This window comes from Triticum dicoccoides, chromosome 1B, assembly GCF_002162155.2.
Source record: "Triticum dicoccoides isolate Atlit2015 ecotype Zavitan chromosome 1B, WEW_v2.0, whole genome shotgun sequence".
Classification (NCBI taxonomy): Eukaryota; Viridiplantae; Streptophyta; class Magnoliopsida; order Poales; family Poaceae; genus Triticum; species Triticum dicoccoides.
In genome coordinates this window covers 258,371,775-258,387,278 of record NC_041381.1, presented here as the reverse complement: position 1 = coordinate 258,387,278, position 15,504 = coordinate 258,371,775, and positions in this window count along the sequence as shown.

Genomic DNA, 15,504 nt, shown 5'->3' with positions numbered 1-15,504 from the left:
AAAGACAAAAAAGGAGAAAGTCTCACATTGATGAGGATAATCAATGGGCTATGGAGATGCCCATCAATTGATGTCAACATGAGGAGTAGGGATTGCCATGCAACGGATGCACTAGAGCTATAAATGAATGAAAGCTCAAAAAGAAAACTAGTGGGTGTGCATCCAACTTGCTTGCTCACGAAGACCTAGGGCATTTGAGGAAGCCCATCGTAGGAATATACAAGCCAAGTTCTATAATGAAAAATTCCCACTAGTATATGAAAGTGACAACATATGAGACTCTCTACATGAAGAACATGGTGCTACTTTGAAGCACAATATATGAGACTCGCTATATGAAGAACTATATGAAGGACATGGTGCTACTTTGAAGCACAAGTGTGGAAAAAGAGATAGTAACATTGCCCCTTTTTATTTTCTTTTTTCTTCTTTTTTTTCTTCTTTTTTTCTTTTTTCTTTTTTCTCTTTTTTTTCTTTGGCCTTTTTGTTTCTTCTTTTGGCCTTTATTTTTTTTCTTTTTGGGGACAATGCTCTAATAATGATGATCATCACACTTTTATTGATTACAACATATGAATTACAACTCAAAACTAGAACAAGATATGACTCTATATGAATGCCTCCGACGGTGTACCAGGATGGTGCAATGAATCAAGAGTGTCATGTATGAAAATTTATGCATGGTGGCTTTGCCACAAATACGATGTCAACTACATGATCATGCAATGGCAATATGACAAAAGTAATGTATATCATGATGATAAACGGAACGGTGGAAAGTTGCATGGCAATATATCTCGGAATGGCTATGGAAATGCCATAATAGGTAGGTATGGTGGCTGTTTTGAGGAAGATATAAGGAGGTTTATGTGTGATAGAGCGTATCGTATCACGGGGTTTGGATGCACCGGCGAAGTTTGCACCAACTCTCAAGGTGAGAAAGGGCAATGCACGGTACCGAAGAGGCTAGCAATGGTGGAAAGGTAAAAGCGCGTATAATCCATGGACTCAACATTAGTCAAAAGAACTCATATACTTATTGCAAAATTTAGAAGTCATCAAAAACCAAGCACTACGTGCATGCTCCTAGAGGGATAGATTGGTAGGAGAAAACCATCGCTCGTCCCCGACCGCCACTCATAAGGATGCACAATCCAAGTACACTTCATGTTTCAAATTTGTTACACAACTTTAACCATACGTGCATGCTACGAGACTTGCTAACTTCAACACAAGCATTCTTTAAATTCATAATCACCCAACTAGCATGACTTTAATATCACTACCTCCATATCTCAAAACAATTATCAAGTATCAAATTGATCATAGCATCCAATTCACTTCCTATGATAGTTTTTATTATACCCAACTTGGATGCCTACCATTCTAGGACCAATTTTATAACCATAGCAAATACCATGCTGTTCTAAAAGACTCTCAAAATAATATAAGTGAAGCATGAGAGACTAGCAATTTCTATAAAATTAAGCCACCGCCGTGCTCTAAAAGATATAAGTGAAGCACTAGAGCAAAAACTATCTAGCTCAAAAGATATAAGTGAAGCACATAGAGTATTCTAATAAATTTCAATCAAGTAGGCTTCTCCCAAAAGGTGTCTACAGCAAGGATGATTGTGGAAAACTAAAAAGCAAATACTAATATCATACACGACACTCCAAGCAAAACACATATCATGTGGCGAATAAAAAAATAGCTCTAAGTAAAGTTACCAATGAACGAAGACGAATGAGGGTATGCCTTCCCGGGGCATCCCTAAGCTTAGGCTTTTGGATATTATTGAACATCTTGGGGTGCCATGGGCATCCCCAATCTTAGGCTTTTGCCACTCCTTATTCCATAGTCCATCAAATCTTTACCCAAAACTTGAAAACTTCACAACACAAAACTCAACAGGAAATCTCATAAGCTCCGTTAGTGAAAGAAAAGAAAACCACTACATAAGTTACTGTAATGAACTCATTCTTTATTTATATTGGTGTTAAACCTACTGTATTCCCACTTCTCTATGGTTCATACCACTTAATACTAGCCATAGATGCATCAAAATAAGCAAACAACACACGAAAGGCAGAATCTGTCAAAAACAGAACAATCTGTAGAAATCTGTAACTAACGCAAACTTCTGAAACTGTAAAAATCCTACCAAAATAGGTAGTCCTGGGAAATTTGTCTATTGATCAGCAGCAAAATGAATCAACGCAAACTCACGTTCCTGTGATTTAAATAAACTAATTTCGTGCGTGCAAAGTTTCTGTTTTTCAGCAGAATCAAATTAACTATCACCATAGGTTATCCTATAGGTCCTACTTGGCACAAACACTAATTAAAACATAAAAACACATCTAAACAGAAGGTAGATGCAAAATTTATTACTAAAGAGAAACAAAAACAAAAAACACAAATAAAATTGGGTTGCCTCCCAACTACCGCTATCGTTTAACGCCCCTAGCTAGGCATGAAAGCGAAGATAGATCTAGGTAGTGCCATAATAATAAGATAGATCTTGAAAGCTCATCTCATATTCTCTATGTTCAGCAGCAAGTTTTCTTTGTGGCAAGCAAAATTAATCAAAAGGGCTAAATTTAGCGGGACAAAAGTCCCCAAGATCAATCACGGGAGGAACGGGTTCCTCCTTTGGCCCTTCATAATGCACAACTAATTCATCACTATAAGCATTCTTTTGGCAAAATTTCGTGAGCCTATACTCAAGAGAGTATCCTAGCTCATTGTTTTGAAGAGCGAAATCATTATTAAGTTTGGAAATTCTATCAACTAGGAAATTGGTAGGAACCTTTTTTCTAAGGTTTTCATTGAAAGCAACATAGTCTGAAGATTGAAAACGCCTAATTTCCTCTTGATCAAAGAGGATCGCCTCTATGGGAGGACGACCGTCGTCCACCCTATAGTGCGCAAAGATTTCTTTGGCCTCTCTTATTATAAATCTAGCCAAAAATATAGTAACAGCGCGCTTAACAGAAGAATGCTCAATATTAGAAAATTCTAGGAAAATTCTTTGTATGCAAGGATGCATATGCATAAATTGTCTTTCAAGTTCAACTACAAGCATAGCGATAGAATCCGCAAGACTACTAGTTCTATGAAGAATAGAACCACCCATGGAAGGTAAAGCACCGGCATAAGTAAAGAAATCTTGAATAACACCTTTTCCAATAATGTTACCACTACCGATTCGAAACTTTTTAGTATGCAAGATAGGGGGTTCTTCAGCCGGAGCCTCAGAATTTTCCATGTTATCATTATTGTCCATATCGACGATAATCTCCCCAATTTAGACATAATGGCAAACAAAAGCGAGGAAGAAGAAGGCAAGCGAAAGAAAGAGAGGAGATTGGGAAAGAGAAGGCGAATAAAACGGCAAGGGTGAAGTGAGGGAGAGGAAAACGAGAGGCAAATGGCAAATAATGTAAATGCGAGGGAGATGAGTTTGTGATGGGTACTTGGTATGTCTTGACTTGAGCGAAGACCTCCCCGGCAACGGTGCCAGAAATCCTTCTTGCTTTGTCCTGAGCTTGTGTTGGTTTTCCTTGAAGAGGAAAGGGTGATGCATGAATAGTAGCGTAAGTGTTTCCCTCAGTTTTTGAGAACCAAGGTATCAATCCAGTAGGAGGCTCCTCAAAAGTCCCACGCACCTACACAAACAAACAAAGAACTCGCAACCAATGCAATAAAGGGGTTGTCAATCCCTTCACGGCCACTTGCGAAAGTGAGATCTGATAGAGATAGTATGATAAGATAAATATATTTTTGGTATTTTATAATATAGATGCAAAAAGTAAAGATGCAAATAAAAGTATATTGAAAGCTTATATGATAAAAGATAGACCCCGGGGCCATAGGTTTCACTAGTGGCTTCTCTCAAGATAGCGTAAGTATTACGGTGGGTGAACAAATTACTATCGAGCAATTGGTAGAAAAGCGAATAATTATGAGATTATCTAGGCATGATCATGTATATAGGCATCACGTCCGTGACAAGTAGACCGACTCCTGCCTGCCTCTACTACTATTACTCCACACATTGATCGCCATCCAGCATGCATCTAGAGTATTAAGTTCATAAGAACAGAGTAACGCATTAAGAAATATGACATGATGTAGAGGGATAAACTCAAGCAATATGATATAAACCCCATCTTTTTATCCTCGATGGCAACAATACAATATGTGCCTTGCAACCCCTGCTGTCACTGGGTAAGGACACCGCAAGATTGAACCCAAAGCTAAGCACTTCTCCCATGGCAAGAAAGATCAATCTAGTAGGCCAAACCAAACTGATAATTCGAAGAGACTTGCAAAGATAACTCAATCATACATAAAATAATTCAGAGGAGATTCAAATATTTCTCATAGATAAACTTGATCATAAACCCACAATTCATCGGATCTCGACAAACGCACCACAAAAAAAGAGTTACATCAAATAGATCTCCACAAGAGAGGGGGAGAACATGGTATTGAGATCCAAAAAGAGAGAAGAAGCCATCTAGCTAATAACTATGGACCTAAGGTCTATGGTAAACTACTCACAACTCATCGGAGGGGCTATGGTGTTGATCTAGAAGCCCTCCATGGTCGATTCCCCCTCCGGCGGAGCGTCGGTGAAGGCTCCAAGATGGGACCTCGCGAATACAGAAGGTTACGGTGGTGGAAATTGTTTTTCGGTGGCTCCCTGGATGTTTTCGGGGTACGTGGGTATATATAGGAGGAAGAAGTAGGTCGGTGGCCGCCCGAGGGGCCCACGAGACAGGGGGCGCGCCCAGAGGGGGTGGGCGCGCCCTCCTATCTCCTGGCCGCCTCGATCGCTTCTTGACTTGCACTCCAAGTTGTAACACCCCAAAAAATTTAACCATGATTTGTTTATTAAAATCTTGCCAGGGAATTAAATTTTTATTTTCTGGATTTTCTTTTGATTTCAGAACCCCTCTTTTCTTTAATATTGTGGAGTTTTCACCCCAAGTAAAAACTTTTTAAAAATATTGTCGGACTTATATACCCTCTCAAGAAAACATTTCTTTTATCAGTGGGATTATTTATATAATTATTTTCCCCTGAGCTCTATTTCTTAAAAACTGATTTTTATAAGCTTTGGAGCCTCTTTTACACTACAACCCTTTGATAAATTTATTTAAAAATCCCACCAAAATTTGGGGATGTCATGTGATGTTCCTAAATCACTTTTATGCAAAATATCCTTTAGTAATTTGGAAATTTTGAGCTTTATCCCAAGTTTTCAAATCTGGTCTAGTTGCACTTTTGCACTACAACCTATTTATATATTTCTTTAAAACTTCCACCAAAATTAGGGGATGTTAGTAGGAGTATATTATTCATGTTTGTGCAAAAACCCACTAATGTTCTTTGAAAATTTTGAGCAAATCATCCTCTTTTGCTCTCTGGTCCAGTTTAGCATTTTCTACTGCAACCATATTTTGACTTGCCCTTTTTCCCATGATTCTTTTTCCTGCTTATAGACCACCCTGCAAAACCCTTAAGTCCAGAAGAGTGAACCCATTGGAGTATTTTTGGTCCATGAAACTATGCCCTTTTCTTTCTGTCCAGAATTGGTTTTCTCAAAAACTTGCACTAACAAGTTTCTGTTTTTGCCAAACTAACCTTGCCAACCTCTTCATCACCTAAAGAGACTATGTTCTGGAGTTTTTGGCCACCCCAAGAGTTGCCTAGATGCCCTTGGCATTTTGTCAAGCACCTTGTGTGCATGGTCAGATTTGACGTAATTTTTAGTTTGCACACTGGACCTGCTTGCTTTGCCTAACCACCATGTCCACCAAACTCCTATCTACCACTAACCTAGGCATGTTTACTACAAGCATCATTCGAGCTCTCTAACACGCGGTGGCATATCGCCGAGCACCTGGCGTGCGTGCGCTGGGCGCGCCCAGAGCGCGTGTTTCGCACGTGCGTGCGCCCGAGTCGCCGCGTCGCGTCCCTGGCCTTTGCTCGCCTGCAGAGCCACGCCCGTCCTCATCCACTCACCAGAACACTCCAGGCCGCCCCTGGAGCCCCACAGCGCCGCCGTCAGGTCGGCCATGGCGGCTAGCGGCCGGCCACAGTGGGCTCCTGCCATGGACGGCGCCGCCCAAGCCATACGCGCGCGCCAGCTGCCCCTGGAACAGCTCGAGCTCATCAACGAGCTCGTCTGCTAGAGCACACCGTCGCCACGTCGCCCTGCAGCTACAGAACGACGGTTCACCGTCGATCTTATCTCCGGCCACCGCAGAACCGACCTCAACCGCCTATAAAAGGAGCTCCGAGCCCATCCGGACACCCAGGCAACCTCATGCCATCCCCCTAGGGCCCCCACAACCAGCAGTTGACGGCGGGAGGCCGTCTTCCTCGCCTCCGGCCAGTTCGGCCGCCGCCACTCTCCGGCTCCGTTCGTCGCGAGCAGGCCCTCCCCCGTCCATCTAGCACCACCACCTGACTCCCCTTGACCGTGCGGAGCTGCCCAGCCTCTCAAACACGCCCCTGGAACCACCGTAGCGCGAAGCCCCAATTCACCCGAAGCTGCCGTCCGCCGCGGAGCTCGCCGCCGGCGACTCCCTCCACCCCACCAACCTAGCGACCACCGGGAGGACCGCCCTGGACTGGCGGATCCATCCCTGCCCTCCGGAGCCCGCGAGGAGCCGCCAATCGCCGGCGTCGATCGCCGGAGCCCCGCCTCTGTTCGGCCAGAGGAGGAAGGAGGCAGGGGCGACTGGTCAAACCTGACCAGTGGGCCCAAGGGACCCACTGTCATTGACCACGGGCCGGTCCACGCTGGCGTAAGTGGAGGCGTAAACTCAAAGTACGTCTCCTATGTGTATCTATTCGAAACTTTTTTTTCTTTTTCTGTTCTATTTAAAAACAGAAAATTGACTAAACTTTGACTGGCTATAACTTTTTAAATATAACTCCAAATGAGTTGATTCTTTTTCCTACCTCTCTCAAATTTCACCTAGTTTATTTTAAGAGTTATTTCAAAAATAATTAGAAAAACTTTTTGTACTGTTTTTAAAGTTGATGTTAATATGAATATTTTCAAAAATAGGATTTGTTGGAGAGAGAAGAAAACTTTCAAAAGTTTTGGAATGCACCCTACCTCTCCACAACTTGAAGGCAAGCATTCTGAACCCTAGCATAATATTGTCGTGTGTTGTTTGATACGGTTCCAACACCCCTTGTCTCAGATTTTTCGTTATTTTATGAGATGATATGAAACATACTCATAAGTGCATATTGATGATTCCGTGCTACTGAAATTTGATACATTGTGATAGTAATCACCCTCGTATGCCTTTCATGCATACCGGAAGGAAGCCGGGAAAGTCTCTGTCTTGGGTAGACACGAGCTTGTCCCTATGTGACGTCCGGATACTTAAGCTACAGTAACCTCTGCTAATGATACCATGTCACCACGATTACTGTTGTTAATCTCGTGAAGTTTCAAATCCTGTTCGAAGTCAAAATTCAGAATCAAGTCAAATTATAGAAGTTTTCAAATGTCAAAACTAAAATGCTCATAATGTTTCAAATATTCCATAACTAATTATGGTGGTGAACCAACATTTTTACAATGTGGTTTAATGCCCTATAGTAATTAAAACAGCGGCTAAAACTAATAATTTGGTTGCTTTTAAAATTATAAAATACTAAACTAATATTATTTAACTACTAAACTAATTTTTGGCAGTAGCATATTCAGTAATACTAATTTGGGTTAAGTTTACGTATTTACTGAAGCTAAGATAAATAGAAAATAAAATAGGAAAACGATAAACAGAAAAGAATAAAAGAAAACAAAAAAAGTGTAAGAAGATAAAACTTCCCCTCCCCTGGGCCTTGGCCCAGCTAGCTGGCCAGGCCAGCCCACCGCGCCCTCACCCCCCTCCTCTATTCACAGAGGAGGCGTGGACAGCGCCGATGGCCGCCACGGCCCCGGCCATCGCCGTGGCGCCCATCCAGGCCCCCTCCGGTGCCTATACCTTCCCCCTGGACGCTCCTCTCTCCCCCGGTCGAACCCTAGCTGCCACTTCTTTCCCCCTTGCGTCGTTGCTCGCTCCCCTGCACACACCCGAAGCTAAAGTCACCGCGCCATCCTCACCGTCGTGGCCACCGTCGTCGCCTATGCGAGGGAAGATGTCCAGGAGGACCGCGACCGCCGGCTTCGTCCGTCCCGGGGATCAGCTCAAGCCGGGGCGGCTCGTACGCTCGCCACCGCCGTCTTCTTCATCAGGTACATCGCCGGCGTCCATCATTGATTCCCACCGATCCGGTCCACCTCCGGCCTCCCCAAGCTCGTCATTTGCACCGCGGTGAGTTCCTCCTCCATTCCTCGTCCTTTTACGCTCGATCCGTTGCCTTAGCCGTCGTCTCCGAGCTCGTCCGAGTTCCTGCGTACGCGTACGCGTACGTGCAGTAGCTACTCCTGCTGCTGCCTGCGCCGCGCCCATGCGCCCCCAGCCGCATCGGCTCCATGCACACGCCCTGCACCTGCCTCCGCCCGACGACGACGCTGCCGCACTTGCCCCGCGCCCACCGTAGCCGCGCCATGCTCGCCCCGCTGGTGCCTTTGCCGTTGTTGCTGCTGCGTTGCTAGCTGCTTGCTACTGCTGCTGCTACTTGCAAGTTTGCTCTGCGCCTTGCCGCTACCGCTCTCTGCTCCTTGCCGCTGCTTATAGGCTACTGTTGCTCCCTCCTCCTCCTTCTTATAGCGCTGATGCTTGCTGCTACTACTGCATAGTGATGTTGCTGCTCTGTAGTGCTCATGCGGCTGCTACTGTTGGTGGCCGTGGCCACGGCCATGGCCGTGTGTGTGCACGGCTATGCCACGGCCGACCCTTATTTAATTAGGCTAGGCTTAGTTAGTAGTAGTACTAGTTTAGTGCTAAGTTAGTCTAGTAGTAGCTGACATGTAGGGCCCCATTAAATAGGTTAGGTTTATTTATTTGTTTAGGTAAATAGTCTATAACATGTGGGCCACACCCTGCCCTTTTGAAAAGTTGACTTGGTCAACTCGGATTAAAACAAATTAAAGTAAAACCAGAAATTTTAGAAATAGCCAAAACTTTAGAAAATCATAAAAAATAAACCGTAGCTCAGATGAAAAAGTTTTCTACATGAAAGTTGCTCAGAATTTTGAGACGAATCTGGATACGCCCTCTGTTCATCTGTCACACATCCCTAGCATAGCAACCATTGAACTTTTCCCTCCGGTTCATCTGTCTAACAGACGACCGGAACCGGGAAAACTTTCCCGGATGTCTCCCCCTTCGCCAGTATCGCCTATCGCTGCGTTAGAACACCTCTAGCTTCGCTTTTTGTCATGTTATGCATATGTTTACTTGTATTTACTATTTCTTCCCCCTCTTCTCTCCAGTAGACCCTGAGACCGCTGCTGATGCCACTATGATCAACTACGTCGACGACGACCCTCCTTCTTGTCTGAGCAACTAGGCAAGCCCCCCTTTTGATCATCCCGATATCACCCATTCCATTCTCTCATGCTTGCATTAGATCTTGCTACTGTATTTGATTGCTCCTATTATGATGCATAGCCTGCTTTTGTACCTGCTTATTGTTACCTACCTGCTTATCCTAAACTGCTTAGTATAGGTTGGCTAGTGATCCATCAGTGACCCCCACTTGTCCTTGTTGCCCCTGCTTCATCATCGACGCCTCGATCGACGTGATCGATGACCAGAGCCCGACATCTCACATCACATCACGCCCCTTTTGTTGCTCGACTCTGCAGAGCTACTATCGAGTGCCGAGGGTGATCCCTCATAACGCACTCCTGATGATAATTCTGTAGTGTAGCTATTTGGTCGTGGTCATCGAGGGTGATTTCCTCTTTCACCATTCCCGATACGGCTCTGTCGTTCAACACCTCAAGTGTGAACCTCGAGGGTGGTCCCTCTTACGTTCACCTTGATGATTACATTGAGTGGAATCCTCCGTGGGTGATTCCTCGGGTTTTCCCCTTGATGTTTGGACACACGGTTACCTTGACTTTACTTGAGACCTTTGGGAAAGTTGGGCGGGCCCGGAGAGCACCCGCAAGATGGTTACGAGGCACGGCCGGGCCGGTAGGCCGCCCCCGAGTGGGCTGGGCTAGCCCTTGCCGTATTTCCTCGAGACGGGGCGACGGGGTCACCTTATCGTGAGTCTCTGCTCGTCTTCGCAAGCTAATAATACACTATGGTTTCGGTATTTGTTCTGAGTTGGCCTTTGGCCTTTACGCACCAACCACCACGTGAGAATAGTTATGGGCCTCGACGTCGCAGTATCAGCCGAAGCTTTGTCAGACGTCCAGTTCAGCATTACGGCACGCCCTGGTCGGTGCCCCAGTGGAGGTGGCCTATATCGCCCTGCACGTAATGACCCGGAGTGCACCGGGCGATGGGCCCAGACCCCGGAATGCTTAGGATGTAGACCGATGGGGACCTCTCTGCTGAGTCTAGGTAGGGATGCGACGTGTTAATCTTCCGAGGCCGGGCATTGACTCAGAAAAGTGTGTCCAGCCAGAGTGATCGAGCGTGTTTGAAAACATGGTGCACCCCTGCAGGGAAGATTATCTATTAATAGTCGTGTCCACGGTAACGGACGTTCAGACTTATATCCTGATCTTATAGAACTACAAATGGATACTTAAAAGATATGTGGCTCCGGGATTGCTTTCTCGCAGGGAGTCAGGGAAGGATCTCTGGCCATTAATGTTACAACATGCTTGATAATTATAAACTGCTATTCTTTACTCTTCTACATGTTGCAAGATGCTCGGAGCTGCGTGAAGATGCTAGTCTTCGATAGGCTAGGCCCTCCCCCTCTATTCTGGCATTCTGCAGTTCAGTCCACAGATACAAACCTTCCAATTGATACCAGTGCATACTTAGTATAGATCTGATGCTTGCGAGTACTTTGGATGAGTACTCACGGTTGCTTTGCTACCCCTTTTCCCCCTTCTTTCTTCTTTCCGGTTGATGCAACCAGATTCTGGATCCCTGGAGCCAGATGCCACCGCCGATGGATGCTGCTACGTGAAGACCACCGACGACCAGGAGTAGTTAGGAGGTCCCAGGCAGGAGGCCTTGCCTCTTCGATCCTTGTTGCTTTTGTGTTTGCCTTCTTAAGGCAGTGTTGTTTAACTAATGTCTGTACTCAGATATTGTTGCTTCCGCTGAATCTTGTGTATCGAGCTTGTATTCGAGCCCTCGAGGCCCCTAGCTTGTAATATAAAGCTTGTATTATTTTGATTTTTGTCTAGAGTTGTGTTGTGATATCTTCCCGTGAGTCCCTGATCTTGATCGTACGCATTTGCGTGTATGATTAGTGTATGATTGAATCGGGGGTGTCACAAGTTGGTATCAGAGCCGACTGCCTGTAGGATCCTCCTTTCCAACTCCTTGGCTGAAGTTGAGTCTAGTCTTTGAAAAACTGTTTTACTAACATGGCTGTGTGGCTTACGGGCCCACGTCTCTATTGGGTGGTATTAGGATCTTTTATTCCTCGTCTATACTCTGGGAATCTGATGTCTCTTCCATTCGGGTTAAATGGTTTTTGCAAACTATAACTTTAGGTTCTCGTAAATACTTCTCCCGAAGAGCCCCTTCATTCCAGATGATGGCTCGCTTCACCAGAAGATTCTGAAGATACTCTCCGATGCTTTCTCGAGACCCTTGTGCCCTTCGCCGTTGCAATCCCTACCACCGATAAATCCTTATGCGTAACTACCTACGTTGTCGTTCATACCTTCATCCCAAGTTGCTCTTGTTATTACAAGATGTCCTGAAATACTCTTCGATGTTCCAAGGATCCTTTATGCTTACTGCCCTGCAGTCCTTGTCGCATGAATACCCCTGCGGATAATTACTCGCTCTTATCGAGTATCCGTTCATCCCCAGTTATTCTTATGCTTCATAAGATACTTTGTAATACAATCCGAGCTTTCGATGACCTCTGTCGCCTATTACTCTAAAAGGTCTTACCCACCTACACTCTGGTTAATTCCATATGCCTAGCAGTATCCATTGACGTCCTTTGTCATTATAATCTTGAGTCTTTCGATTTGATATGTCTGTGCCACAATCATTACCTGATCCTTATAGATTATCTTTCCAGCTCAGACGTCTTCCCGAACATGAGCTGGTTCTCGGCCAATCAGATTGCCATCGATTGTGCCCTACGTCTATTCAACTTATCCATCCTTGGTCAGGGCGTTTGCTTCTGATCCCTTGATTTTGGAAATCATAATTCTGTTGCATTTGAGCCTTGAATTAGTCAGTTATTTTTATAACCTGATCTCCTTGCATCCTTTCCTCTTCTGGTTGAGTACCATTGCTCACATCAGATCCCTCGTGGACCACCAGATTCCTTGTTGGGTTCTATCCGACAGTGTCCTTCATATTCAATAACCTTGTGAGCCTTCCCTCGGTTACATAATGCCTTTGGTAAATTGTATCCCTCGCTCTTGACAACCATACATTGCTTCCGGGCTTAGTTAATTACTCGTGAAGTTTGTGGTATATGTTCCTAAGATGCCCCGGTGGGTTGAACCTACGCCTTCCCTAATCGGTGTGAACCCGAAGATTATGTGGGTTATATCTACCGGCGTTTCTTGGATAAATTTCAATTCTACAACTTCGTCGAAGATGAGAAGTGAATGGAAGGTTGTGCATTAGAGAAGTGGGAGTCGACCTTGAACCTTTGTGTTCATGCCCATGGACCCGATGTGGAACTTATCATGGAAGCTTCTTGTTAAAATAATAATCCCTTGCGATAAGTTCATCTTGTATCCATGTTTGGTCCTTTGCAATCGTGATTCCGACCATATTGTTCTTGTTTGATCCATTTATTGGACAAGTTAAAGTACTTGTCTTCTTCAGATCGTTTCACCTGTCCAACCTCTGTTCTACTATACCCTCGAGTATTACCCTCTGGTATCTCGAGATTATCACGGAACTACATAACCTCTTATGAGTTTTCATCAACTATTATTCTCGCCGATTTAAATTTTCCATGGGTTCTGAGTTGTTAGACACTCGAGAACACCCATAACTGATTAAAGTCTCCATTGCTTTGTTTAACCTTTCTTGTAACCTAACATATCTGAGCAGTGATAATTCCCTGCTTATGTAAACACCCTGGTGTACAAACTCTGTCAGTCAGACCTTGTTACTATTGTTGATGACATTCCGGTAGCCACCGATGGACGAGAACTTTGCCTATTGGTCGGCCTCGTCTTAATGAGCAGGTGTCGGATTTTGGGTTCCGGCAGACCCTTGAGGTTCGAACACTGGGGTGCGCGCGGAGATTTCGCCCTCTACCTACTTGTTCCTTGCCGAATCGCTAGGATCTAAACTACCAGATGAACAACACAAGAGACACAGAGTTTATACTGGTTCAGGCCACCATTATGGTGTAATACCCTACTCCAGTGTGTGGTGTGGTGGATTGCCTCTTGGGTTGATGATGAACAATACAAGGAAGAACAGCCTCGCGAGGGTCTGTTCTTGGCTGGTGTGATGAACTTCTAGGAGGAGTTCAGTCTCTCTCTCTCTATTCTAGGTACCTCTCTTCATCCTAGATGCCTCTACCCTGGGGTGGCTTGTCCTATTTATAGGCAAAGGCCCTGGGCCTCCTCCCAAATATTGAGCGGGAAGGGCGCCAACAATTCGCCATTTTGAAGGGGAACAACGGGTACACTTATCCTGACTAAATCTGGTCCTCGCCTGTCAAAGGCTCTGGTGGTGATGCCTGCTTGGGCTCCACAATGACTTCCTCCCTGCCGTTGGGCTGGTCTTGGTCTTGTTGCACCGAAATGGATGCCTTTGCTTGATGCTCTAACCTGCGCTTGCTTCCTTTGCACCAAAGAGGAAAGGAGGACACCGCGCGGGCTGGCGCCAGACTGGCGCCCTTGGTCGTCATGGCTTGCGTCATGGGCACCTCGCGAGGTACCCCGCCTTGATCTCTCTGCCTCCTCGTGAGCCAGCCTGATGAGGCCGTGCGTAAGGAAGCTCCTTGTCGTCCGCCCCGCGAGGCTTGGCCCCTCGCGAGGGTCTTGAGCTTGTGTTGATGAAGATGGGCCATGCTGGGGCCCCCTTTGAGACACGCCGCAGGCCGCAGGCAGGCAAGTCTGGGGACCCCTGTTCCCAGAACGCCGACAGTAGCCCCCGGGCCCAAGGCGCGCCCGGACTTGGCTGAGCAGAGATGCGAAAGGGCAAGTGCGAAGCGCCGCGGGCACTAACAGCCTGCGGCCTTGGGCGCGTGAGCGGTTGATTGGACGCGGGCGTCTCCACTTCCCCATGACGCCTCGGCAACTGCGCGACTTGACAAGTCCCTTCATGCAGAGCGAGTCATGATTACCTGCGATCGTGGAGGTCGGCGGTTGGCCTCCCCTGGCTTTAAGTACGGCACGCTGCGTGCCCTTCCAGTTTATCCCCTCTTGCTTCTCCTTCTTCTCCATGGCCCCATCAAGGAAGTTCTCGGCCGCAGAGAAAGGAAAGGCCCGCCAGGTTGAGCCTGCCTCTCCCCCGCCTAAGCACGGTCGAGGCCGCCCTTGCAAACACCCTGTGGCCTCCACGGCGGCTCCCCGTGGTCGCGGAGGTGACTTCCCGCGCGGTGACGGGCGGCTGGACATGGCCGGGGGCCGTGCTTCGGCTGTGCGACCCCCTAGGTCGCGCTTCCACTCCGCGGAGGTGCTGCCGGAGTTCGTTGTGCGGGCGGCGGAACCGACCAGCGCCTGGCTTCAGCTCCCTCACTTCCTCCTAGGTGAGCTCCCGGCTGGCGCCCCGGGCGGCCTCTGGCTCCAGGCAGATGGCTGTTGCAGCCGGGCCTCGTGGGCTTCGCTGGAGGTCTCCGTGGCCGGGAGCTTGGCCTTGACCCGCGGTTGGCAGACGTTTGCCCGCACGCGTGGCCTGAGCCGTCGATGCACCCTGCACTTCAAGTTCGACGGCGATGCCACCCTCTACGTGAGGGTGTTTGGGGAAGATGGTCGCCGTGCAGGGTGCTGCCCTAAAGATGACGACTGCGGCTGGGGACCCAGCCCCGGCGAGGACGGAGAGGACAGCACGCGCGTGGTTGGCGGCGCCCAGGGTTCCTTAAGCTTCAATGGCTCTTCTTCGGGCAGCGACTCTTCTAGCAGCGGCCGCGGTCAGCCTCCGCGCCGTCGTGCCTGCTTGGAGGGTGGTAGCGGGTCTACCCACCGTCGCGCCCTGGTGAAGCGTGAGAGGGAGTCCGCTTGAGCTCCGGAGGCGGCTCGAGTCTTCCATGAGGGCCGGCGTAGGGCGAGCTTCGATTGTTTTGTTCTTTCTTTTCCTTTTTCCTGCGCAAAAAGACAGCAGTGTGGGGCCCCATGGGGGCGTGTTTGGGTTACCGTTGTTAATCATCGTACTGTTTCTGTTATTTTGGTATTGTTCCTTCCTGCCGTACGCCCGCGCGTAGGTAATCCCCAGCCTCAGCCGTGGG